Source organism: Triticum urartu, chromosome 1A (assembly GCF_056163025.1).
Source record: "Triticum urartu cultivar PI428250 chromosome 1A, HENAU_Tu73, whole genome shotgun sequence".
Classification (NCBI taxonomy): domain Eukaryota; kingdom Viridiplantae; phylum Streptophyta; class Magnoliopsida; order Poales; family Poaceae; genus Triticum; species Triticum urartu.
The window spans coordinates 408,079,511-408,106,689 of record NC_141873.1 but is presented as its reverse complement, the minus strand read 5'-3'; positions in this window follow the sequence as shown (position 1 = coordinate 408,106,689).

Below are 27,179 nucleotides of genomic sequence, written 5' to 3'. Positions count from 1 at the left end.
ACGGCTAAGGAATAGATCACGTGGATCAACTTGTGTGTCTCTGGGGTGCCCCTGCCTCCGTATATAAAGGACTAAAGGGGGGGAGGCTGGCCGGCCAAGGAGGACGCGCCAGGAGAGTCCTACTCCCTCTGGGAGTAGGATTCCCCCCCCCAATCCTAGTTGGAATAGGATTCGCGGAGGGGGGAAAAGAGAGAGAGGGGCCGGCCCCCTCTCCTTGTCCTATTCGGACCAAGGGAGGGGAGGGGCCACGCGGCCCATGAAGGGCTGCCTCTTCTCTTTTCCACTAAGGCCCATCATGGCCCATATAGCTCCCGGGGGGTTCCGGTAACCTCCCGGTACTCCGGTAAAATCCCGATTTCACCCGGAACACTTCCGGTATCTAATCATAGGCTTCCAATATATCAATATTTATGTCTCGACCATTTCGAGACTCCTCGTCATGTCCGTGATCACATCCGGGACTCCGAACAAACTTCGGTACATCAAAATGCATAAACTCATAATATAACTGTCATCGTAACCTTAAGCGTGCGGACCCTACGGTTCGAGAACAATGTAGACATGACCGAGACATATCTCCGGTCAATAACCAACAGTGGGACCTGGATGCCCATATTGGCTCCTACATATTCTACGAAGATCTTTATCGGTCAGACCGCATAACAACATACGTTGTTCCCTTTGTCATCGGTATGTTACTTGCCCGAGATTCGATCGTCGGTATCTTAATACCTAGTTCAATCTCGTTACCGGCAAGTCTATTTACTCGTTCCGTAATACATCATCTCACAACTAACTCATTAGTTGCAATGCTTGCAAGGCTTATGTGATGTGCATTACCGAGAGGGCCCAGAGATACCTCTTCGACAATCGGAGTGACAAATCCTAATCTCGAAATACGCCAACCCAACATGTACCTTTGGAGACACCTGTAGAGCTCCTTTATAATCACCCAGTTACGTTGTGACGTTTGGTAGCACACAAAGTGTTCCTCCGGCAAACGGGAGTTGCATAATCTCATAGTCATAGGAACATGTATAAGTCATGAAGAAAGCAATAGCAACATACTAAACGATCGGGTGCTAAGCTAATGGAATGGGTCATGTCAATCACATCATTCTCCTAATGATGTGATCCCGTTAATCAAATAACAACTCTTTTGTTTATGGTTAGGAAACATAACCATCTTCGATTTAATGAGCTAGTCAAGTAGAGGCATACTAGTGACACTTTGTTTGTCTATGTATTCACACAAGCATTATGTTTCCGGTTAATACAATTCTAGCATGAATAATAAAAAATTATCATGATATAAGGAATAAATAATAACTTTATTATTGCCTCTAGGGCATATTTCCTTCAGTAGTAATCTGGGTCAATGTCATTGCGACCAACAATCCAGAATGACTAGTGTTTGTTCATAGGGCCTGAATTTTCAAACCCTGTGAACTTTATAGGTACTAAAGATTACTGAAATACATCTAAAGCATTAAGTGTAGGTAGCACTCAGCACCCAACAAACCCTAATGATAGTCCTGCCTAATGAGTAATGAATCAATTAGAAAATGGGTGATGAGGAGTGGCTGGTGAGTGTTGAGGACATATCTCAGGATAAATCGGGTTGGCTTAGTATGTGCTGCACGCCTGAGCCCTGAATGGACTGGGAAGGTAGGCACAGCGGCGCGCCTGGGCAGCGGTGACGCTGTTAGTCCGGTGTCTCCTCCTAGATTCATGCCATTTGGGGACGGCAAGTCGCCAGCAAGGCAGGCGGCTGGGGGCGAGTAGAGATCGGAAGCGCGCAGCAGAACAGAGGGGAATCGGGGCCTGGGCTGACCCAAAATCCCAGGGTGGGCCACGGCCCACCGTGGGCTCCCTGTAGAGGTACACACCCGAGCGGCGAACATGCATTTTCGAAACTAAATTCGGAACATCTAGCTGACCAATTAAACGACTCTGTTTTAATAATATCATATTCGTATTTGAACAACTAAGCTTGTTTAGCTTGATGGGTGGAGCAGTTCTATTATGACACGTACAGTGATCATAAAAGGGGGAAACCCTAAGAATGTTTTTGAGCAAAAGAGGGTTTCCCCTACGATTTCTATTAAAGAAACCACCGCGGAACCAACATGATCAATTAAACCCTAAGCATGATCAATTAAACCCTATTATGATTGTGCCATGGCAGATTTAAAGCTGCAAACCGGGGAAATGCTATTTAGAATCCATTGTTTGCTTCGAACTAAGAACTAAATTCTAAGAGCTGAAAAGAAAGTACAGTAACCAAGTTACGATCTATTTTCTGGTTGAGATCAAAAAGTTGTGGAGATATGAAGTACCACCTCTCTTGCGGCGCCGTGTATGCATCGGGGGTGCCATGCCTGTCGGTGGCGTTGAAGCAGATCTGTGATGGTAGACGGGTGCATCAGGGGATAAGTCTCGTTGCGGTGGAAGAGAAGGTCATGTGATCGGCCCCGACAAACAGGACGGCAGCGCTGATGAAGCGAGAGGACACGATGCAAGGATCTTGGTCCGTCGCTGTGAATGAGAAACGTCCATCTCTAGCAGTGGACGACGCGGTCTTGGTAGGCGCTCTGGCATGGTGGAGGACGGCGATGATGGATGGGGTGGAGGACGACGGTGATGGATGGGGTGGCGGACAGAGGAGGCTGGTGTGGGGATGGTGTTCTAGCGCGGACGGTGCATGAATGGGAAAATGGAGGGAGAGGTACGGGGAACCATGTTTTTGGGACGCGCCTGTCTGAAATAAGGGAAAGTTACGAACTTAGCCCCCGTTTAAAATTTGGACGTCTCGTCAGTTGGGGATAGGACGGTAATCTCGCAAATATTTGCCCAGAGCGATTTCCGGTGAGGAGAGGGTGTTTTGGTGCCCATGGTTGGCGCCCATGGTGTATGAATGGGGCTGACAGGTAGGGCGGTTGTGTCACGTCTAAGTGAAGTTACAAAACTGCCCCTATTGAAAATATTTGCCTACATCGATTTCGGCCGAGTCAAGTTTGTTTTGCCGCCCACCATGTATGAATGGGGAAATGGAGGAAGAAATAGAGGTATTTCGGACGAGCTTGAATCAAATGTATTTGCCGCCCACCATGTTGGAATGGGCTCAGAGGCGGTCGTGTCAGGTCTAATTGAAGTTACTAGCCTACCCCTATTGAGAGCAGTGGAAATAGGGCCGATGGATTGTCCGTGTAAGGGGTAGACAATAATTTCCATCTTCCAAACACTTGGCTTCGGGCAGCCGACGTGGAAGTGGACATTTTGCCGCTTCTTTCGAATTTTGGGACAATAAGCGTCCACGTTTACCCTGGCAACTAAATTCAAATCCATTTTGTATTCCTATATGAATCTTTATAAATCATTCTGTGTTTTTATGTATCTTCGAAAGCACGACAAAGATGTATTCCACTGTCATATATGAATATGATTTACAAATGCCGATACTCGAATTCAGAAGCTAGAATCCAGTTTAAGGTGAATTCAAATATTTGGAACACTTTATGTCCAACTCAAATTTCACACGCAGCATAATGTGTATTCCCATTTAGATATGTACACAAGCGATGTATCAAGATTCAAATACCGAGTCAATCAACCAATAATGTACAAAACTAACATACATATAAACACTTGTAGAGTATATGGATCAATAATATCAACTAACATACATATGGTCAATCAACCAATACCGTTGTACTTTTTTTTGCTAGAAGAGCATCCTTTTTTAGTGAAGCTAGTACAACATCTTGGCCCTTCTGATGCGTGCCACTTATGGTCCATCTATACTACTATTATTGCTGAATGCACATTTAGCCTGATTGGCATATTTGTAGGTCTGGCACAGCAATCAAAATGAAATGTCTCCGAGTCTTATCAATTAATATAGACTTGTGCTCAAATAAAATTACAAACCATAAACAAAAAAACAATTATTACATGATCTCTAAAACAAATGGTTTGATTGATTACATGAACATACAACACAAAGGTTATTCAACGATGGAAAGAACATTTCACCTGTGATTTACCAAGTGGGAATTTAATTTCCTTTTTTCCTTCAGGACCTTAACAATGCAGTCAGTTTCAGCTTGCTTCATTTTGAAATCCACCAAATATTTAATGGTTGTCTTGAGTGTTGCTTGTGATTGTGCTGTTTGCTTCCTCAACATGTCAACTTCATCTCTAAGTGTAGAAGCAGAATCTCTTTCTACCACTAGTTTAGCCTCTAGAGCATGAGCAGTTGGCAATTCATGATGCACGATTGGGCCGGTGCCACTGCTGTGGGATGATACAACGTCCATGGGGACCTTGCTCTTTGATCTTGGGCTAACCTGTTTTGTCATTAAAGTTCCAATTGGATTCCGAAAAGTCGAAGTTAGCAAAACATCTAAACTGGGAGTTATAATAGCAAACCAATTAAACAAACAAGGAAATAAAGAGTTTCAATTGGATGCTGAAAAGTAGTTATTAACATCATTGTAACCGGTTGTTGCAGCAGCAAAGCAGTTAAACAAACAAGTTTTGCAAAAGGTACCTGGTGTGGCATTGGAATTTCTCTTGGATCCTGAAAAGTTGAGTAGCCAGTAACGTGATTAGAGCAACCGGTTGCAGCAGCAAAGCAGTTAAACAAACAAGTTTTGCAAAAGGAACCTGTTGTGGCATTGGAGTTTCTCTTGGATCTTGAAAAGTTGAGTAGTCAGTAACTTGATTAGAGCAACAAGTTACAGCAGAAAACCTGTTACACAAATATATTTTTGAAAATGTATCTGCTGTGCAATTGCACTTCCAATTGGATCCTGAAAACTTGAAGTTGGTAAGATGATTACGGCAACAAGTTACGGTAGCAAACCAGGTATACAAGGAAGTTTTTGAAAACATACCTGTTGTGACAACGGAGTTTCAGTTGGATCCTGCAAACTTGAATGTTAGCAATCAATAAATAATTAAGTTTTGCAAGAGCCATAAGAAACTAACATCAAACTAGTAAAACTAACTAGTTTTGGCAACGTATTTGATTACACATGAACTAGTAAAACTAACAAGTTCTTGGCAACGTATTAAAGTAACAAGTCGGTACCGTTTACCAGCAACACAGACATCTGTAAATTTCTTTGATGTAAGCAAAATGATTCCAAAACAGATATAAGTTAAAAAGACGATGTCCCTCATATAAACCTAACAGTTGTCTATCTATGAACATGCAAACATTGCTAGTGCTACAAGTGATAACAGCAAACCATTTAAACAAACAAGGTATCAGAACATAAATTACACATGAATTCTGCTGCACCCTAGAAGTACATATGACCAGCTATCTACGTGCTTAAGTAACTATTTAAGTTCAGGCAAACAGGTAATTTTTAACAGTAAGTATGAAACACATAGATAGGCGCAGCCTATAATAGGATTAACAGGCTATGGCATTATGTAATCAGTAGCAAACTAAATTAAGCCAAGCAACATAATTGATCAATTTTGCAATAAGTGGCTAACTAAAATTCTGAGAAGCAGGTAACTAAAGTTACGCTAGCTCTTTGTACAGGCACACTGCAACTTCTTTTTTGCATACAAGGTTCTATGAAGGAGTCCACGGCATCAATTGCTTGGATACGCAGTCTCAATACTTCTTTATTTCAACACTGCATTGGTAAGTTGAATGGTTAATCTGGTAAGATGGTGCATCCTTGATATGTTATATGAGGACGTGTAGTCAGACTAGTTGTAACCACACACATCACACTGGCTTTTACTATATATTTCATGCGATTACATTTGGCATACCAAGATCTAAGCAATCTACAATAGGATGAAAGACAGGCATCCTTCACATTATTGGCGAACTCAGTTCATAGAAACAAGCAATTCAACCATTCTGTGCGTAAGTCAAAAGTGCCACTGGAATATTTTCACTACCCCAATCATACACGCAAAAAGGGGCGACGCCACCGTAGGTGCTGGTATGGGTGGCCGCCTCGGGTGGCTGGAAAGTGTGCACCTAGTTTGAATCGTCTAGGTTGGCCCATGCTAGTTATGTTCGTCCCAATGCACGAGCAGGCAATGTAAAAATGAAGAAAAACATTTCAATTTGGATGGGCCAATAACGTATGTGCCACGCAGGCCCTATAGCAGGCTCGCGGCCCAAATGAGCGCCTCCCATATCGATCGACAACAGGAAAAATCCCAATTCGTTACCTCCAGTCTCCAGTCTGTTTCGCTCCTAACCTAGCCGCCGCTGGACAAACCAACACAGCACTTCCTCGCTCCCTCGTTGGAGGGCGGTCGCCGGGCTTCAAGCGAATGGAAGGACAAGAAGATGAAGATCCAGCCCTAGGTGTAGCCTACGTGGGAGGCAGCGGCGGCAGCACGGGCATGGCATCGAGCTTGCGCAAACAGACAGTCGCAGCTTGCAAGAGCAGCATGCGCAACGAACAGGCACATCACATCCCTGATTATATCTAATTCAACTGTTCAATTTCTGGCCAATAGTTAAACCTGACGGTGTTGCAAAACTGCTTGTATGTGGGGAATCTATGAGAAAATGAAACCAATTTCTGCTTATTTTATAACTCCCCCAATCAATATTGAACTGATTGAATCTGATGTATCTAATCAAGTTTCCGGTGCAAACATACAAGCTCATGTTGTTCTTGAGCCTGAAGTGTCTAATGAACAGACTACTAATGAAGGATTTGATGCAAACATTTTACATGCTCCTGGTGATGAACATATAGTGTCTAATGAGGGATCTAATGCAAGCATTTTGCAAGCTTCCATTGAAGGATTTAGTGTCCAATGATGATTTGTTATGTTGAGAGAGACATAGAGATTTGCAGGCATTGATGACAAGCAAATTATAGTACATTTTCATGGTTTCAGGAAACGTCGAGGCCATCTACCAGAAAGTCCCCGTATTATGACAACGTAGCATAAATACTTTTCTAATCCGTTGTTTGAAACTGTTAACATACTTGTGCAGGATAGATATATTGATATGCAGTTTGCGCACTGGTTATAGGTGCAATTACACTTCGATATTTCCAGCCAGAGAACGAATAATTCAAGCAGGTACAGACCATGTTAGTAGTCCTTGTACACCATGTTGCATTTTTTGTTTTTTGGTTCTTGCATCATTTAGTGTTTTATAATCTGAACTACTTTGGATCATTAGCTGGTTTTCAAAGTGTATGTAGCTTCACATTTCTCAAGTTATGTTGATTTTCGGAGTGCAAGTGCCTTCGTATTTTTTAAGTTAAATGTTCGCCCCTGGTAACTTGAATTCGTGGATCCGCCACTGCACACAAATCATACATGTAGGCCAGTATGAATTAAATGAAATACAAGGACTTATGCTAGCTCGTTGTACAGGCTCACTGCAGCTCTGCTTGCGCTTGGGATGTTCTATGTACAAGTCCATGTTAGCACTTGCTTGGATGTGCAGCCTTGTGCTCCTTGCATCCCCCTCTGCATTTTTGACACGGCGAATGGTTGATCAAATAAGAGGAATCGACATTGCTATTGCACCGGAGGACAGATACTTACAAGGTTATACGGGTGTGCAGGATGTGTACAAGATCTCGTAGCGCCGTCATGCTTCGCTAAAAAATGGATTTGCTTTGTTTAAGATGATATCTCTAGAAGAAACAAGACTTGAAGTCAGAGTTGCATAGGCGTGTAAGCTAAGAGAGTAGTGAAAGGATATCCAAACATCATTGGAACAGTGCATAAGGGAGTGATGTGTGGATACCTAGTTCGGGCCGGCGCTTGGGCATGCTCGCCTAGCTAGAGTACGGGTCACTTCAGAGCCGTTGAGGTTGATGCGCTGGCGTTGGCTGGCCGTGCACGGATGTGGATCTAGAGTGGCAGCGGAGCGCTACGATGCGGTGGACGAGACCGTTGGTGGAGCCCCAATGGCCTCGGGGGGCGGAGGTGCGATGATGTGCTTGGTGAAGTAGCCCCGGTGAGGTGGGAGACGGCGTCGGTGAAACGCACCTGATGCGGTGGAAGTCGGTGTCTATGAGGCACGTCGGTTGCAGCGCCCGACATTATCGGTGGAGCACCATGTGCGGTGGACGAGGGCGTAGATGAGGTAGCTCCGGTGCGGTGGTGAAGCGCGACCGTCGTCTTCATCGTCGTCGTTCGGCATAGAGGTGGGGAAAGAGACGAGACGAGGGGAGATTCGAACTTTGCTTGGGTTGGCGGCGAATGAGGGATTTGAGCAATCTGGGCATAGAAGGGGACGACTGAGAAGGGAGATTTTGCAGGGCTAGAATTGGGTCCGCCAGATATTTCAATCTGAAACGTGGAAGCGAGAACTCATTTTGTCGTCGTTATTTTGGTGGGGGAGGGAGGGAGGGGGTGGGTGGTTGGGTGCTAAGCATCCGTATGACACACGCAACCACCACGACGCGACCCTGGTCTGCCTGGTGCGCCTACATTTGAGAATGCAAACGAAACTTCTTTCATTTGCAAACGAATCTGTATGTATTACCATGCCTGTGTTTTCCTTGCAAATAATTAGTCATTCGAAACGATATACTATAAATTAATTAATGAGGAGTTATTTGAAAAAAAAATTGAAATGGTATCCACGGTATCCATGCTAACGTGGATTAGAGAGTGTGTCCGATAACAGTCTCCAATGCTAACGTGGATTTCGCATTTCACGGTATCCACGCTACTTGTTTAGTACAAATTCATATGTATATGATGAACACCATGGTAGTGAGAAAATTTTGGATGGATTCAAACATATGACCTACAAAATAGCACAACAATCGAGTCAATGTCAACTTTTCCAAACCTAATATGGCACGAATTCGAAATAATTACCCATATGCATGGTCCTCAGTTCAAATCTTACAATGTACATGGAAGTGAAACATCGATATTAAGTCTCGTATTATCTACATTCAAATGTTGTTTTTATCCCCCCTGGGCACACACGCTACATACTTCCTGTATCAGTCAATCTTTCTCTCCTAACCACCTTAGGAAGCTATTGGTTTCCGACACACGTTCATTCTTTCTCTCCATGTTTCGATCTCTAACTCTCTCAACTACAAAACCCCCTTTTTTCCACTCTGTTACCAAATGTATTTACCTCACACACCCGCCATTGCACCCCATGCCGAGCTCTCTGTCTCTCTCTCTCTCTCTTTCCCTCCCACCCTCTCTCGCTAGATACATGCATTTCCTATCTAGCCCCCCAATCTCTCTCGTGCGCGCACGCACGTTGTCTATCTAGGTCACTACCTCGAGACTGTCTCACTCTTTCTTCCGCACGGCGGGCCACATTCTCTCAATCTCGCTCTCTTTATCTCAGTCCCGATTAACCTCATTTTCTTTCACACACAAATGATATATCTCCATGTTCGGGCCTCGATCGACACACTCTATACTCTCTCACGCAGATTGTCTATCTAGGTCAGTCCATCCAAGTCGCCCCAACTCTTTCGACCTCATGGCAGGCTACACTCGCTCAATCTCTCTCTCTCTCCCTCTCTCGCTCGCTCTCTTCCCCCCCTCTCTCTCTCTCTTTGTATGTCTCGATTAACCTCGATCTTTCTCGGACACAAACAATATATCTCCATGTTTGAGCCCAAATCGACATATTCATATTGTATACTCTCTCATGCACATTGTCTATCTAGGTCACTATCTCCAACCCGTCTCACTCTTTCGATCGCACGACAACCCACACTCTCTCAATCTCTCTCCCTTTATACATGTAATCGATTGACCTTGCTTCCTCCAACGCACAAAATATATCTAGATGTATGTGGCTGGATCATCTCTCAATCTATATCTTACAACCCTCACCCTTCCCAAAAGCTCAATCCGACAATGTCTCTCCAGAGCATATATATCTTTTCAATGAATGTCGGACCACATTCACTTTGTCCCTCTATCTATATGTCTCTCGATTGACCTCGCTTTCTCACGCCGTATCTTCCACACATTGAAGCTACCTCTCCATCCCTCGCAAAGCCGGAGCTATTTACACTGCGAGGGGACTCCAACCTTGGATTACTTTGTGTAGGCATTTATTCCGGTGGGTTTAGATTATATTTTCGTAGCAGTCGGCCCACAACTACTCCGAACACCGTTGCAACCCCTGCACCTCCCCCAATTGATTTCCCTCTGGCTCGGTCATCACTCTCCCACACGTCCTTTAATTCTCGCCTTCAACATCGCACCATGGTATTATTGCAAAAACTTTGTTGTTCTCTTTAATTATTACAAATAAGCTACAAAACTACACACCGATAGTCCACCTGGAATGGAAGAAATTTCGACCCACAAATTAAAGTGCTACAAACTACACACCGAGGGGCCCACCTGTCATGAAACAAATTTGGACCCATATACAAATTAAAAAAATAAAGGACGAGGATGAAACATGCGACCAGGGCCTTCAAGTCACACGTTAATAGGCAACATATGTAGAGCAACAATGCTTGTTGTACCCCCCCTTTATTCATATAATGTTTTTATATTACCACATCCTATTTAATGGATAACATGTATTATTATTTTTAGTACATTAGTGGGACCGGCTCGTTAGCACATAGTACTATTCGCCTTGACTTACTGGTGGGTTCCATGTGTGCTCTCTCTCTCTCCTCCCCTTCTGCGTTTATACGCACGGGCAACCACAAAGAACTCGCGGGCGATGTTGCCGTTGACCATATCTGGACGCGTTCGCAAGTTACGACACCAGTTTCACATACTAGTAGTACTAGTCAATGTGTACGTGCAATGCACGTTAATTTAGAAGTATATTAAGTGCATGCGGATATTAAGTAAGATATTATTTGCGTATTATTATGTGATTAGCACTATTTTTGGCATGAAATTAACTACACGCTAAACGTGTTGAGCGCTCGACATTGAAGCAGTCTAGGTCGTTGGCTTCATGGCGTTTTATATTTAATTTGATACGTCTCTAGCAGAATAGTCAATCGATCAAACCATAGATTTCATTCAGTCAGACTCCGACTTTACATTCATATGATGATCGATCTAAAATAAACGGAAATGATAAACGTTCGGATTTTAAGCATGGCAATCTGAATGTTTTTCATGGCAAATTTAGATTACGCGGCGGCGGCAGGGGCGTCTTGCGGTTGGAAGCGGCTCCTCTGCCGTGCTCTGTGTGTCGTTGGGCCACTGACCGACGGCGACGGCGGCGTCTTGCGCCGTTGTTGGCGTACTCCTAGACGTTGGCCCTAGCTTCAAGGAAGGCCACAATGTTCTGGACTTCGGTCTCCAGGAGCAAGTCAACTGGCGGGAGGAGGCGACTGGCATTTGTGCAAGGAAGTGGTCAACGGCAGCCATCCATGGCGCTGAGGGGGGCACTGGCAGCCGCGCGAGGACATGCGCTAGCAACGGCGCGACGGAGACATTGGTGTGCATGGGCACCGGCACGGGCGCACACGTTAGTGCACGTGCAGGCGCAGGCGCTGGCAGGTGCATGGGGGCATGAAAGTCGTCGGGGACCTCATGGAACCCCGTGGCATCAAGCTCGGCGACAATGTGCGGCTCCGAGCCCATCAATGCCACGGGGATGGGCACTGGCGTAGTCGGGGCGATGAGAGCCAGAACGGGAGTGGGGACAGGCACGACATCTTCTCGCAAGGCCAGTTCAAGCTCGTCCCAAAGCGCCTTATGTTCTTGAGACTCCGGTTGGGTGTCTTCCTAAGGAAACTAGAAGACTAAGGGCAGACCATCATGATGTGGCATGGCGTACGGTTAGGCCAGGCTGGTTGGAGGTAGACGACATGAGAATCAGAGAGGAAGAGAGAAGATTGGAGCGATACCGGGTAATGCAGGGTTGATTTTAAACTGCGGCGCCGACGACATTAAAAGTGGGAGCAGTTGGGACGAAGGTGGGCGGCGGAGCCTGGTCAAAGGGCTCGCCTCTCGGTGAGCCTGATCAGTGGTCTGCTCGCACACCTCCCGTCGACTCACAGACTTGCTCGGACGGCACCTGCCGATGAGAAGCAGGACTCGTGGCAGCATGTAAACACCCACGTTTCAATAAATACCTTGGCTCTTCATTTGTGCAACTTCACATAAGCAGCCTGTCTCAAATTGAAGAAAAAAATTACGTAGGAATATTTGTGCCATATCACGTGACCATGCTCAGTTTCATGAATTTCTGGTCACTTTTGGATTTTCTGAAATTTAAAATCCAGGATTCAAAGCAATATCATAACCTGCATCATGCAATAAATTTTCATGCGATACATCTTTCCTGTTGTATTTCTTAATAAAGGATTTGGTCAAACATTTTGCTTAGTTAGATTTCAGACAAGTTATATATGCAGAGTAAAAGGATAATCCCTCCGTACCAGTGCACTGCCTGATATATTAAGTCAAGTGCTAGGCACGAACAAACGGGCTCAATTATGTGCTCATCCTGGTGTAGTACTACTACTAGGCAATGCAGTTGACGGGTGACCTTGGGTAGCGGCAACCGAGGGAATAGAACCGTGCTCCGCACGGTAGGTAATGTTGTCTAGTTACTAAAGCATCCCTCTATTGTTCATCGGTAGTCACTATGGACCGGGGACATGAGGGGAATTTCCTAGGGCTGGAATTCTGGTCGCCAGATATTTTGACTCGAAACGCAGAGGCTCGACTGGTTGGGGTTGGCTAATGTGCGTACCACGCACGCCACCAGAAGGACACGAGCTCATTTTTTTAGGATCAAAACGAGCCTGATTTTTTTTCTTTTTTTGAGGATCAACACGAGCCAAGGTCTGGCTGGTACGCCGTTGGGTCCTACCATTCGAGTATACGAAATGAATCTTTCAAATTGCCAAACGAATCTATGTGTACTACAATGCCCGTATTTTCCTTGCAAATAGTAATATCAACGTGGTAATTGATTTATGACGAGTTCTTGAATTAGAGTGAGTTTGTTATATAGTGATCTCAATGTGGATTTCACATTTCATGGTATCCCTAGTAAGTTTTTCATTGCAAATTCAAATTTAAAAGATGAAGGGTATGGTGGTGAGAAAACTTTGTATGTATCAAGCATATGACCACACACACGAACACAACAACAATCCAATAAGTATAGTGCATCTATTTTTCCAAACCATGCATGTATGACACGAATTCAAAAATACTCCTGCTGTTCCTAAATATTAGTCTTTTAGAGATTTCAACAAGTGACTACATACATAGCAAAATGAGTGAATCTACACTCTAAAATATGTCTATATACATCCGTATGCGACAGTCCATTTGAAATCTCTAAAAAGACTAATATTTAGGAACGAAGGGAGTAAATATAGGACATGCATTGCCATATTTCGGGTTCCGGCAGACCCTTGAGGTTCGAACAGTGGGGTGCGCGCGTAGATTTCACCTTCTACCTACCTGCACCCCTCCGCCTCGCTAAGATCTAAGCTATGGAAAGAACAGCACAAGAAACACAGGATTTATACTGGTTCGGGCCACCGTTGTGGTGTAATACCCTACTCCGGTGTGTGGTGTGGTGGATTGCCTCTTGGGCTGATGATGATGAACAATACAAGGAAGAACAGCCTCGCGAGAGTCTATTCTTTGCTGGGGGGGACGAACTGCTAGGAGGAGTTCAATCACCCTTCTCTCTCTCTGATTTTGATCCGATCCTTGATCCTCGATGCTTGATCTCCACCTCTCTGTGGGTGGCTGGTCCTATTTATAGGCAATGGCCCTGGGCCTCTTCCCAAATATTGAGCGGGAAGGGCGCCAACAATTGGCCATTTTGAAGGGGAACATCTGGTACACTTATCCTGACTAAAGTTGGTCCTCGCCTGCACAAAGCTCTAGTGGTGACGCCTTCTTGGGCTCCACGATGACCTCTGTCTTGCAGTCCTCCTGGTCTTGGTCTTTTTGCACCGAAATGGCAACCTTTGCCTGATGCCTCGGTACTCCACGGCTGCGCTTGCCCCCTTTGCACCAAAGGGGAAAGGAGGACACTGCGCGGGCTGGCGCCCGCCTGGCGCCCTAGGTCGTCATGGCTTGCGTCACGGGCACCTCGCAAGCCAGCCTGGTGAGGCCGTGCCTGAGGAAGCTCTGTGTCATCCGCCCCGCGAGGCTTGGCCCCTCACGAGGGTCTTGGGTCTGTGTTCATGAAGATGGGCCGTTCTGGGCCCCCCTTTGAGCCATGCCGCAGGCTGCAGGCAGGCAAGTCTGCGGACCCCCATTCCCAGAATGCTGACAGTAGCCCCCGGGCCCAAGGCGCGCCCGGACTTGGCCGTGCAGGTAGGCGGAAGGGCAAGAGCGAAGCGCCGCGGGCCCTATTAGCCTGCGGCCTTGGGCGCCGCGTGGCGGTTGATTGGACGTGAGCGCCTTAGCAACCGCGCGAGTTGATAAAGGAGCAACATCCGCCTAGGCTTTGCTTTTTGCTTTCTCCGGTTGCTGCTCAGATCCCCTTTCTTGCGCCTCTCCTTCCTTCCTACAAAATTTCCAGATCCACTCCGACCGCGTGACCTAGGAAGCCATGGCGCCTCGTCAGTCCCCGGCCGTAGCTTGGTACTCGTCTGCCCTGGACTCGCCGAACGTGTCGGAGGCGAGCCTCGCCCGGTTGCGCCGGATGGCGGCGGCGCGGGGCATCGACGGAGCGAAGGTGTTCAAGGCCGGCTCCGCCACCCCTGAGGGTCAAGGGAGCACCTTCTATCCGTTCTCCATAAGCGCCATTGCTGCTGGCCTGGTGCCTCCCTTCTCCGAGTTCTTCTTCTCTGTCCTCCGCCATTATAAGCTACTGGCTCTGCATCTCCACCCCAACTCCGTCCTTCTCCTGGCGATCTTCGCCTATTACTGTGAGGCTCATGTAGGGGTGCAGCCCTCAGTGGCCTTGCTGCGCCACTACTTCTACCTCCGGACCTCTCGCGGTCCTGCTTCCGCGTGCGCGAGCTTCATTGCGTACGGTGGCGCCATTGCCATTTCGAACCCCGGGAAAAGGATTGAGGGCTTCAGGAGCAAGTGGGTCTTGGCGGATGCCGGGCGCATCCACCCTCGGCTGATCTTGCCCACGGAGCAACCCACGAGCTCCAGCGATTGGGGTCGAGCGGAGCTCGCGGACCCCCGCGCGAAGCTGGTGTTGGAGAAGATGGACGCAGATCTGAGGCCGGCCAACATGGCGGCGGCGAAGCTGACCGGTGCGTCGCTGCTGAGGGAATTCCTGGAGCACCAGCCGCTTCGGCAGTACTCACTTCCGATGTGGAGGCCCCATCCGAGCCCCGCGGCCTTGGCCGACGGAGATCTGGCTGCGGTCCTCCAATCTCTGGTCGGGGGCGATGGCGAGGTTGGAGGGCGCTCCTATGCCCTTGTTCCTCCGCGACGACTAGGAGCAGGTAGTGGAGTCCATGCCCGTCTTCAACGGGGACGGGCCCGTGCCCATGGAAACTCCCGAGGACTGGTGGACGTGCCCTCCGACGACTCCAGCGAAGAGGAGGAAGGAGGGCAGCGGCAAAAAGGGCCTGACTCCGAGGTGACTGACAGAGAGTCGAGGGCTCCCCTCCCCCGGCGCAGGTCCTGCGTTCTCCTCCTCTCTCCGAGCGATGACGACGTTGATGATGACGAGAAGGACGGCGGGAGCTTGCCCCCGATCCCGAAGAAGGACAGGACCGGGCTGATCTCCCGCGGGTCTGCCCCGGCCCCGAGGCGGACCGCAGACGCACCTTCCGCTTCCAAGCTTCCCGAGGTTGACCCTTCTAGCCGGTTTTCGGGCTTCAAATTTGGCCGGAGGCCGCTTGAGCTCACTGGCGACGACCCGTAAGCACTTGATTCTTGTCTTTATTTCTTGTTCTGCTTCTGAGGCTTGACGTCCGCATCTCTTGGATAGGCTGGCGCCCGCAGCAAAGAAGCCGAAGGGAACTCCTGAGGTTCCATCCGTGGCAGCGCCTCTGCCCGCAAAGGAGGGTGACCGCGACACACGGGCTTCTCCTGCTCGGTCATCCTCGCGAGGCCTGGCTGAGCCGGTGGGGGCGAGCTCAGCCCCCATGGCCCAAGTAACTCCCGAGGTGCCTTTGCCTGCTGCCGCCATTACAGCCGTTGGGTCGCAGCAGACTTCGCCTCAGGATGCTATGGCCGCGCTGCCGCCTTCTCCTTCTACTCCACCGACTGCTGTCTCTCCGACTCCTCCTGCCATTCTGGATCGCGCTACTGCTGAGCTGGAACGGCTGCGGCAGGATGTTCTTGGCGCCGACCCTCGCTTGGTGGCCGGGCGCTTGGAGCTGGCTTCAGGATGGATTCGCTCTGACGCTTCGATTCGGGCGGCGCTAGTCCAGGCCTCGACGGCTTGCGATGAGGAGAAGAAGGCCGTCCTTGAGGCGAAGGCTGCTCGTGACGCAGCCCTGGGGGAGGTGGTCGACGTCCGTGGTCGCTGCAAGGCGCTGGAGGAGGAGCTGCAAGGCCTGCGGGACCAGCTCGCGAAAGAGGTCCGCCGTTGCCAAGAGCAGGAAGAAGGCGTGAAGGCTCGCGAGGCGGCCGTCAAGGAGAGGGAGGTCAAGCTTAGGAAGCGCTGCGATCGCCTAGGCGCGCTGGAGCAGGAGTTGGGGGCGAGGAAGGCCGAGCTGGACGACAAGGCCCTGGTTCTTGCCGAGGGCCGCGTGGCCTTCACGGAGATGGAGGCGAAGGCTCGCTCCTCGCTGAGGACGCTTTACGACAGCGGCCTGGAGAGCCCGCTGGCTGGCGCCGAGGACGGCCCCGCCAAGCTGCTTCCCTTCCTGGTTCGTGCTCTTGAAGATGTCGCCCTTGGCCTTGGCCGAGGCCGAGGCACGTGTCCTGTCTTCTGCAGCGCTGACGCGGGTCCTCACCCACATCTACCTTCGCGATCCTGGTGTCGACCTCGACAGCCTGCTGGAGCCAGTAAGCGGCAAGCGTGCCGCTGCCACTGCCGAGGCCGTGAAGGGTCGTGCGGGGGCTCTGCTGGGGAAGTTCCGGGCCTTCAGCTACAAGCCGAAGCAAGGCGCTGCCGACCCCACTGCTCCATGAGGCGAACGCACTCCACGCTGCTCCACCGCCGACAAGTGACTCCGTTGTGGCTCCTGTCCTGCCTTTAATTCCTGCACATGTATCATGCCTCGAGGAGGCGTTTAAACTTGCGTTTGGCATTGAGATAACAGTGTGGACTGTAATATTTTCTTTTGAATTCCTTGAGATTTACGCTTTTCCTTCCTACTTGCTTATGTTCTACGCCGGCAGAGCCCGGCCCCGTGCATACCTCAGCCGCCGTTACCCCCGACCGGAAACCAGGACGGGACCAAGGAGTGAGGGGCTACGTGACAAGTTAGGCTCCTGAGTCGTGATGCTCAGGAGTCCCCCTTGGCGCACGAACAACAAGTAGGGAGGTATGATGTGGGTGGATCTACCGTTCTATGTTTGCAGAGCCCGGCCGCGCGCATACCTCAACCGTCGTTAGCCTTTCGGAACTAAGGAGTGAGGGGCTATGTGACCAGTTAGGCTCCTGAGTCGCGATGCTCAGGAGTCTCCCTTGGCACACGAACAACAAGTAGGGAGGTATGATGTGGGTGGATCTACTGTTCTACGTCTGCAGAGCCCGGCCGCGCGCATACCTCAACCGCCGTTAGCCTTTCGAAACTAAGGAGTGAGGGGCTACGTGACTAGTTAGGCTCCTGAGTCGCGATGCTTAGGAGTCCCCCTTGATGCTCAAACGGCCTTCGTACCTTGGCTCCGCTCGGGGAGAGACACGCGACGAACCAGGCCCGGGGGGGCTTGGCTGGGCGGCGTGCGTCTGGGCGTGACCCAGGCGCAGCCCCCGTGCCCAGCCCCCTTGCGCGGCACTCCCGAGGGGAGGCATTACGATGAGGCTAGACACTGAGCTCTGGGCTCCCTGAGGTTGATGCGGCCCGGGGGCCACCCTCAGTTGTTTATCACCAGCGCGGAGCATAGCGCTTCCGTATGTATACGGGCATAGCCGCTCCTCGGCAGTGTCGTCAGCCAGCGCGGAGCATGGTGCTTCCACTGGTACGTGGGAGGCCCCCCCCCTCCGGGAGGAGCCCCCGGGTCGTGTACAGCCCCGCCCTGACACGTGGCTGGCACGGTAGGGCCTGGCGAGGTGTATCTGGGCACCCGTGAGCCAGCGTGGGACTCACGGGGCCCTACCTCTAGGCGGGTTGCGCCTGGCACTGGGCCTTATCTTGTGAGGTGTCCCTGCAAATTTGGTTAGATGCCAGCACTCTACGTCCTTGGGTCCCGGCCCTCGAGCTGGTGTCAGCCGTCGCTGGTATGCCAGGTCGCAATGCCGTGGACAAGGCTAGAGGGTGAGGGCTGGAGAGCCAGTAAGAGCCCTGAGTTACGATGCTCAGGTACCCCCCCTTTAACGTGCAAGTGGTCGGCATGGAGAAGAAGAGGTGCCGTGGACCGGCATCAAATAATCAAGCATGGCGGGTCGAATGCATAACCGGAAATAAACGCAAAACGGATACATGCCGCAGGGACGGACCCACGCGGCCTGGGAATAATGCAGCCCTGGGGGGTGCTCCCAGCTGGAAATGAAACTTGAAAGATGTCACCTGCTGATGTTGAGGACGAAGGACTGTTGGTGTAGCAGACTCGGTGGGCTGCGGAAGCCGATCCTCACGAGCCCCCAGGCCCAGGGGCCTCGGGAGGCTCCGGAGGCGCTGGTGGCTCCTCGCGGACCATCTCCATCTCTGCCAGGGCTGCGGAACGCCTGGCCTCTTGTGCCTCCATGATGCCCCTCATGAGGCGCTGGTTCGTGGCAGCCGCATTCGGCAAGCCGTAAGGCATGCGAACGTAGCTGTGGGGTGGACCTCCGCAGCGCCCCACTCGCGAGGGCCAGAGGCGCTCCAAAGAGGCAACTCGATTGAGCCCTGATATGTCGATGTAGACGCGCAGCCCACCATCCTCGCCTGGATGGGGAGCCACTGCTGGTAGGCGGCGGCCACCTTTCATGACTCTTGACTCCTGTAGCTCCTGAATGGCCTTGCTGTCGAACTCCTGAGGGTCTGGCTCTCCTTGCCTTACTCCTTCTTGAGGGAAATGTGCTTCGAAACACGCCTCCATGTGGTGCCCAAGCGCCTCCCTCGTGACCCTAGCCAGGTCGGTGGCCCTCCAGGGGAGAGCCCCCGAGCCGTGCCTAAGGAGGGCGCCGGGCGCGCTTTCCTATGCGATGGAAGGAGGTTCTCCCTGGGCAGGCGCGGGCCCAGAGGGGCCTGCCTCCCGAGGGGCCAGGCCGGACGATGTCTTCTTCTTCTTGGGGGCGGTCTCGGGAAGCCTCCTGCTTCCGCGATCCGGGTCTTCCAGTGACGCGGCCTAAAAGGCTCGCTCCAGGGAACACACCGCGTCCTTCTCTTCAGAGGGCACCGTGATAACTCCGCCACTTCCTGGCATCTTGAGGACGTTGTAGCCGTGGTGAGTTACGGCCATGAACTTGGCCAGCGCTGCGTACCCAAGGATGGCGTTGTACGGCAGGCGAATGTGAGCGATGTTGAAGTTGATGAGCTCAGTGCGGTAGTTGTCGCGTTCCCCGAAGGTGACAGGGAGGCGGACCTGCCAAATCGGGACCGTGGAGCCGTCGGTGACTCCGGAGAAAGGCTTGGTTGGCTGAATCTGGCTGTAGGGCACTTGGAGATTGTTGAATGTTTCCACGGACAGGACGTTGAGCCCTGCCCCGCCATCGATTAGGGTCTTGGTGACCACCACATTGCTGATGATTGGGGAACAAAGCATCGGGAGGACTCCGGCTGTAGCCGCACACTTGAGCTGATCTGCTGAGCTAAACATGATGGCGCATGCTGACCACCTGAGAGGGCGCGTGGCTTCGAGCTAGGGAGGACTGCATTCACTTCGCGGGCGAACTGGTTGAAGATGCGTTGAGAGGCTGGGGCTTGAGCCCCGCCCAGGATGCAGGCGATCGCGCGCGGCTCCTGGAAGCCCCTAGCCCCCTCATCCTGGTGGCGGTCCTCGTTTCTCCTTGGCTGCGGCGGCAGCGGAGGGAGGCCTGCGTTGCCTTGCGGGCGATCCTCGCGAGGCTGATCCCTCCAGTCTCCCTCGCGAGGCGGATCTTGCCAGCGATCCTCGCAAGGTTGATCGCTCCACCCTTGGCGCGGGCCATGATCTTCCCAGCGTCCTGCGTTCCTTCCTCCTCCTCGACCATAGCCCCGGTCACCACGGTCGGGGCGACGGCCGATCCTGCCTTCTCGCACGGCTCGGAGCTCTTGACATTCGTTGGTGTTGTGGGTGTGGAGGTCGTGGTACACACAGTATCGACTGCCCTTGGGAGGTTCGGGCAGATCTCTGCCCCGCTTGGTGTCTGGTTCTGCCGCGAGCACGGCAGCCCCCTTGCACTTCATCCTTGGCCTTGGGCTTCTTCTCTTCTGGGTCTGCGGCAGGCAGCTCGAGGAGGGAGAGACGCCCTTCCTCAGCCCTGACGCACTTGGTTGCCAAGTTGAACAGCTCCAAGGAAGTGCACAGGTCTTCATGCATCGCCAGCTCCTCCTTCATCTTGACATCGCGCACGCCGTCGGAGAAGGCTGAGATGATGGCCTCCTCAGTCACCTTGGGAATCTTGAGGCGTGCGTTGTTGAAGCGCTGGATGTACTTCTGCAGGGTCTCCCCGAGTTGTTGCTTGATGCGGCGCATGTCGCTCATGGCGGGTGGCCGGTTGCGAGTACCTTGGAAGTTGGCGATGAAGCGGGTGCGCATCTCGTCCCAGGAGGAGATCGTGCCTGGGGCCAGGTTCAGGAGCCAGGTGCGGGCCCCGTCCTTGAGCGCCATGGGAAACTAGTTCGCCATGACCTTCTCGTCTCCGTTGGCAGCTTCGATGCCCAGCTCATACAGCTAGATGAACTCCGCAGGGTCGGCCGTGCCATCGTAACGAGGAGGCAGGTCTGGCTTGAACTTGCCGGGCCACGCGACGCTGTGTAGCTCGGCGGTGAATGCACGACAGCCTGCTATGGCCACGGGAGGCCTTGGGTGACGAAGAGCTTGGTCTTGCATGCCCCCACGCGCTGCAGCTGGGAGCAGCACGGGGTCTTGACGCGCGGGAGCAGAAGCATGCTCGCGACGTGCTGGAGCAGGGAGCGCCCGGGCAGCTTCTTGCGGGCGAGGGACTTCTTGGCACCTCTCCTCTTGCCGCGCTGGCACCTGACGGAGCGGGTTCCGCCCAGGGGCCACGCGCCTTGGAGCCATGGCGCCTTCTTGAGGAGGAGGCGGCCGGGGCGCCGCTGGAGCCTCGTCACCCGCGCGGGGCGAGGTGCGGTGCAGCGGAATGGACGGCGCAGGAGAGCCCCCTGCCGCGCGGACGAGCTCGGAGACGCGGTCGAGCCATTCTTCATAGACTTCATCGACGGGACGGTAGCGCAGGAGCTCGTTTGCCGCAATGAGCGCAGCTCAAGTCTCCATGGATGCACGGAGCGCGCGGGACGAAGAATCAGCTAGGGTGAGCGTGGGAGTAGCGGTGCGGCCGTCTTGCCACACTGACGGATGCTGAGACGATGCTTGCTGCTCGTCCCCCGCCGGGCCGGTGGCGGCGTTGATGGCAGGTGACGGGGAACAGAGAGGACGCCCGCCGACAGGACCCGTCTGGGCGACGTGGGAAGCGAGAGCGGCCCGGCGCTCGGTGCGGGCCCGACGAGCGTCAGACATGGGCGCGATGGTCGGAGGAGAACGGGGTGGTGGAAGACAAATTCTAGCGCACCCCTACCTGGCGCGCCAAATGTCGGATTTCGGGTTCCGGCAGACCCTTGAGGTTCGAACACTGGGGTGCTCCCCTCCGCCTCGCTAAGATCTAAGCTATGGAAAGAACAGCACAAGAAACACAGGATTTATACTGGTTCGGGCCACCGTTGTGGTGTAATACCCTACTCCAGTGTGTGGTGTGGTGGATTGCCTCTTGGGCTGATGATGATGAACCATACAAGGAAGAACAGCCTCGCGAGGGCCTGTTCTTTGCTGGGGGGGACGAACTGCTAGGAGGAGTTCAGTCACCCTTCTCTCTCTCTCTGATTTCGATCCGATCCTTGATCCTCGATCTCTGTCTCTAACCTTCCTTTTACCTCTAACCCGAACCCCCGAACCTTCCTTGGTCCTATTTATAGGCAATGGCCTTGGGCCTCTTCCCAAATATTGAGCAGGAAGGGCGCCAACAATTAGCCATTTTGAAGGGGAACATCTGGTACACTTATCCTGACTAAAGTTGGTCCTCGCCTGCACAAAGCTCTGGTGGTGACACCGTCTTGGGCTCCACGATGACCTCCGTCTTGCGGTCCTCCTGGTCTTGGTCTTGTTGCACCAAAACGGCAACCTTTGCCTGATGCCTCAGTACTCCGCGGCTGCGCTTGCCCCCTTTGCACCAAAGGGGAAAGGAGGACACTGCGCGGGCTGGCGCCCGCCTGGTGCCCTTGGTCGTCATGGCTTGCATCACGAGCACCTCGTGAGGTACCCCACCTTGATCTCTCCGCCTCCTCGCGAGCCAGCCTGGTGAGGCCGTGCCTGAGGAAGCTCCGTGTCGTCCTCCCCGCGAGGCTTGGCCCCTCGCGAGGGTCTTGGGTCTGTGTTGATGAAGATGGGCCGTGCTGGGCCCCCTTTGAGCCACGCCGCAGGCCGTAGGCAGGCAAGTCTGGGGACCCCCGTTCCCAGAACACAGACATGCATGCTCCTCAATTCAATATTCAAAATGAACAGGAAACTGAAACATGAATATTAAGCCTAGTGCTACAGTACATGCAAATGTTGTGTTTAGGCGGAGCTATGTAGATTGTCGGGGGTTAACGCCTCAACCTTAGATAAAATTGTGAAGCTGTGTTTAGGATTGTTAAGATTATATTTGTCCCAACCCTCCCAAACACCGATTGGTTCTGCACTCCCTCCCCGGGAGAATAGCATGTGCCCCCACACCTTAGATGCTATATACTGATACGAGTTCCTTGGAGCTGGTAGATCTGAGATATAGGAGCTCACATGATGTCTTAATATTTTTACTGGAAACCTTGATGAGTTTGAGAATTGCACACAATTTGTAAAAAAACTACTCAGATGCCCTTGCATCCCATATCCAACGACCTCGAAGCTCGTATCACCGTAGCATCTAAGATGAAGCAGGACATCATATTCTCCTGTATGTAAGAATATCATGTGCTACCACACCTTAGATGCTTTGGTGATACAAGCTCTTCGGAGCCATTAGATTTGTGACCCGACAACTCCTCGGTGGTTCGAATGTTTTTTTGCAGAAAAGCCCCCAAATAGTCCGGCCACCGCTTACAAGCACAAAGACTGCTCGGATGCCATTGGATCTCAGATCAAACAACCTCGAAGCTCGTATCACCGTAGCGTCCAAGCTACGGGAGCACCTGATGTTTTCTCGCACGGGAGAATATGAGGTGCCCCCGCACCATAGATTCTACGGTGATACGAGTTCACGGAGATCTAACGGCTCATGGTAGGAGGTTTGAATATTTTTGCAATATACTCCTGAGAGAGTTTGGGAATTGCGCAGAAAGTACAAGTACTACGCATGTGGCATCTGATCACAGATCATACGACCTAGATGCTCGTATCACCGTATCGGCTAATTAAGCTACAGGGAGCACCTAATATGAGCAACGGAGAGCCGATGGATCCAAGATGTAGTGGCACACACGAGGCCTAAATGTTTTATTTGCAAAAAAAACATTGGAGAGTTTGGAAATTTCCCATAATTACAAAGACTACTCCCAAGCCATTGAATCTCAGTTCCAACGATGTAAAAACTCGTATCACCATAGCATCTAAGCTACGCGGTGGATGTGATATTCTATGCCGCTCTCATTTTTGTTCGTAAACTTGCAAAGTACATGTAACTCGTGCCGTTACTTGTCTAACCGCGCAAGATGTTTGTTCAAAAAAACCATCCTACACTTAAATATCGGAACAACACACGGGGGGCCCACTTGTCATTGATCAAATTTGGACCTAAAACTATCAAATCTGAAAGACGAGATTCAAACTGGCAACCTAGACTACAAAGCATAAGTCGATAGCCTGAAACAACAACGGTTGGTGGCTTTGTCCCATAGCTTGATTTTATACAATATTACGTTGAGTAGAGTAGAGGGAGTGCCTCGTCAACACGTGCATGACCGTTGACTCACTTACTGGTGGGTCCCAGGTCTGCGATCTCTCTCTCCTCTCCATCGTCTAACCTTTAGACGCACGGGCACACACGAAGAGCGGCGCTAGCTTGCCGTAGTGTTATTATAACTAAAAAAAGCTTGAAAATTAGAAGAATTGCCTAGAACAAGAGATGTTGTGGCTGGTCGAGACGGAGCTAACCACACCTATCCTCCGTGCCACGTTAGCATGATGAAGCTGTGTGGCTAGTGGGGTGTTTTCGACCGACTGGTTGGGTCCCGAGGTCGAACCATAGGTACTACTACGTCTGATACAGTATAGTTTTACACACACATTTTTCCTCCGTGCCGAGACGTGGCACACCCTACCGCGGTTTCGGGGTCCTCCCGGGTGGTGCACACATATATTCTTCCTTGCCGAGACATGGAACGCCCTACCGCCTGTTTTCTGGGTCCTCCTCGGTCGTAGCGCCGAAGCAAGTAAATGAGTCGTCAAATCACGAAAGACCACCTTTCCCGCAGAGTACATCAGTGAAGCACACTAGTTGGGCTAGTGCGACCGATTAGCTACGCCGCCGCCACATTTGTTTTTTCACCCTTTTTTATCTCCTTGCCGATAGGTAAATTTAAATATCCACCATGGCGTTGCTCTAGTCTTTGGGTGCGGCAGACGTGGAATTTTTTTTAATTTTTTGATTGATGGGAGTAGGCGCGACAGGATTTTAAATTTTTTGCTTCCTCTCCCCATTGCCTCTACCTGGTTCCATGGCAGCATAGCAGATCATGGAGTCTGAGGTGAGGCGCCTAACACATCAGCTCGAGGCCAAGGATGCGGAGCTCAGGGCCAAGGACGTGGAGCTCCATGAGCTCAAGGAGGAAAGGAATGCCATGCTCCTCCGTTATGTGCGGGAGTACACGGAGCTTCAAAAGCGGCAGGCGTCCACCACAAAGATGCTCGAGGTGTCGGCGGCGTTGCTGCAAAAAGTGGGAGATACGATAGGCCGTCAGGGGAGCAGGCTATAGCGCGAGTGGGCCGATCGTGACGAGGTCCAGGATCACCTCATCCACTTGGGCGGCGTTTGGTTCACGGGCAAGGTTGGCTTGGCTGAGGATATCTTTAACCACCTGGTTGGGGATAGCCAGTTTTTGTCGTTTGGTTGCGAAGGATTAGATGAGATGGATAACCGCTTTTTATTGTTTGCTTGCAAGGATAAAAGGTGGATATGGATAGTCATTAGTTATTTTTTTATGTTCTACAATGCAATATTAGTACATGCTCTTCTTTGTACATCAAATACGCATATACATGTTCTTCTTAGCACAATCAAATACATGTGTACATGTTCTTCTTTGTACAATCATACACGTGATTGTTCATACAATTAAATCTCCCATGAGCTGGTCACTATTTACCAAATATTCTGCTCCTTATCAACGCCTCAATGTTACCAGTAGTGTTCATATGTGCTACCTGTACAGAAAACGAGAGAGTTGAAAAACTACCGCATACATACAGATAACAGATAGGAAAGCTCTCCTCATTCCAAACCACAGGAGATCTCCTTGTTCCCCACCAGCGGAGGTCTCCCCATCCGCGTCACATGTGTCCGCTAGAAGATCTCAAGTGATCCTCGTTCCCGGCCGCCAGAGCTCCCCGTTCCCCGCCAGCCACGGTCACAACACGCCGAGAGAGGGTTGTGGATGAGGTAGGGGCCATGGCCAAGAGTGGGAGGGGAGTTGCCTGGAAAGGATGGACCACCCGCGGCTCGCCTCGTCTCGAGGAGCAGGGCCATGGGCGACGACCAAGCAGGGTGCGGGCGTGGACGGTGGTGCGCCAGCGGCGGAGGCATCCGAGAGCGCCGCCAGACTGATTGCCACGGACATGCGACAGAGGGCGCCCGTGGAAAAACATTTCACGTGAGCGCGGGTGGCTGCCCTCATCCGCCATAATCTCACGACTCTCGTCAAGCATGTTTTGAAGGAATATTCGCTAGTATCTGGTTATCCCTCCTGGTGGTAAAACAAACAAGTGATATCCCCTAAAAAATTGGCTATCCCTGTCCCTATGGTGGATAGCCTGTAAACCAAACGCCCCCTTGGTGGAACAAGTTGCCACACAAATGTTGCGGCTGCGTGATGCCTACCGTCGTGCCAGCGCGACCATGCCGGCCATCGGGCTAAACCCGTTTTACCACCCCATCGACTTCAATGAGCTGCGGCTTCCTGACCTGGTCTCCTTCTTCACCTATATCTCTGAGGAGCTGAGTCGTCTCCGCGCGATGGTGGGGGTGGAGGTGGACAATGAGGGGTTGCGAGCTGCCGTCGCCGTCGCCGGACGAATCCTCTCAGGGCTCCATCACCGGAATCCTTTCGTGCCATTGGACTCCGTCTTTGATGAGCTGGCTCCCGTCGACCGGGAGCGGGCTCTGCGGGCCGTTGCACCCTGCATCACCAACGTCGTGCGCCTCGAGAAGCAGAGGGACTTCGGTGGTGTTTAGGCGTCCTCTGCATGGGCATGTCCATGTCTCGGCGCAACATGACCATTGGATCAAACTCAGAAGGTGGAGATCAATCACTGTAGCACAAAGCGTGTGGGTGTGTTTGGTTGCATTCTCATCTCAATATAGTTTTTCGCTCTTGACGAAAGCACTTCTGTGATGCACGATTTATCGTCATGGAAGTGGACACTTCCGTGATGATAATTTTGGTAATGTCATGGAACACTTCTACGACAGCACAGGTATGACTATCTTGATTCTGTTATAAAATCGTCATGGATGTACATGCATGACAAAAAACGCGACCTACTGTGACAAACACGTAGCATCATGGAAGTGTATTTTTTGTAGTGTTATCTTCAGCAGCCTGCATCAAATTAACACACTAGCATTGCTATCATTGTCCAGGTCAGTTAATAGGAAAGCAACATTGGCACAACGAACGTTGGGCAACCAGACCACACCAGCCTACACCAAATTAACACAATATGACTCATCTATCATCAGCCAGGTAAGGTAATACGAAAGCAACATTGACACAATGAATGAATGGGCAACCAGAGAAGCA